The sequence below is a fragment of the Orycteropus afer genome, unplaced genomic scaffold (assembly GCF_000298275.1).
Source record: "Orycteropus afer afer isolate SDZICR_OR568_19922 unplaced genomic scaffold, OryAfe1.0 scaffold00045, whole genome shotgun sequence".
In the NCBI taxonomy this organism is placed as follows: domain Eukaryota; kingdom Metazoa; phylum Chordata; class Mammalia; order Tubulidentata; family Orycteropodidae; genus Orycteropus; species Orycteropus afer.
The window spans coordinates 3,503,162-3,504,637 of record NW_006921632.1 but is presented as its reverse complement, the minus strand read 5'-3'; positions in this window follow the sequence as shown (position 1 = coordinate 3,504,637).

The following is a 1,476-nucleotide window of genomic DNA, read 5'->3' as shown; positions in this document are numbered from 1 at the left end:
GGTCCGAGTCATCAGCACATAACAACAACATAATAAAAACTCTACTCCTGAACAAGATTACATCCACAGATACAGGGGTTAGGATTCCAACACATATTTTGAGAGAGAGAACTCAATCCATAACCCCAACATAGACAAATTGAAAACTAATTAAGAGCTAACATCCAGATTAAGTACTATCCTTTTGAAGAGTTTCTTTAGTGTCACTTCTTGTCACAGAATAGAACCCTCTTGAAGCAGTTCTGGAAGGTTGTTGGAGCATGAGATTTAATTATGGACAGCTGCCAGTTGTCCACATGACTTCAGGCCACCACTAGGAGTTTCCTATAAGCTGTTACCACTTATCTTGAACTCTAGTGCAATGCGGGTCACAAGAAGATGTCAAAAGGATAAAAACAACATGTCTTACCTTGGGATTTATAGACCTAAGACAGATCTTTGCACCTGACTGATATAGTGGTTGTCAGAATAACCTGGTAAAACCATTTCCAGAGAGGTTTAAGTGATGTCTTCCACTCAGAAACTTTGATATAAGCCCCATCACCAGACTCCAACCTTTGTCCAACTGATAATGGAGTTATTTGACACACAGTAATAGTACTCTGTGAAGTATGTAACAAAGCATTATCTAACAAATGAACATCTTTCTGGCGAGTGGCCATTACCCATTGATATTTCTTGTTGGAGAATCCCAGTCTTCTGTTGGCTGCAGATATCATGTTCGTAACAGCAATGGATAGAAGATTCATAGAAGATCTGGCAATTGTAGCCAGAATCTGCACAAATCTTGCCTAGTATGTCTTTGTCAGAATTCCAGTCAATGTTTTGCTACACCAGCTGATTCCAGATGAAGTAGTCAGTGAAAACAATGGTGCATCTGTGGGGATTTACACACTTCCTGTGAAATCTGTCTTGTTGAGTATAATATGCCTCCTTTGCTGTTAAGAGATGTTAGTATTAAAACTCAAAGAACTAACTTTTTAGAAGTATTTTGCCTAAAATTATTTTAATTCTTTCTAATGGGCATATTTCTACCCATTCTGAAAATGTTCAGGAAATTTCTAACACATAATTATATGACAATCTTCACTTGTATAAAATCAGCCTGAATATTTACCAAAAGCCTTGAAGGCATAGAGAATTGAATTTTCTTCATTGTCCATAAGGTTTTTCACATTGAAGACTTGAAAAACAGAGAAACTATTACTATTCTTTAAAAAAAAATAAAAGTGTAGATATTTATATATATATATATATATATATATATATATATGCTTACTCCTGCCTAGATATCTCTTCCTATTTGCAAGTGCCAGGCTCTGTGTTACTCAAGCAAGATAGGTGAGCAAATCCATCGAGAGGACATCAAATATGGTCTAGATACAAAAGACAACTTCTTATTCTCCAAAGGTTCGCCAATGGAACCTGATCTTATAAAAGGGAAACAGACAAATGATTTGCCCTAGTAGAATGGTT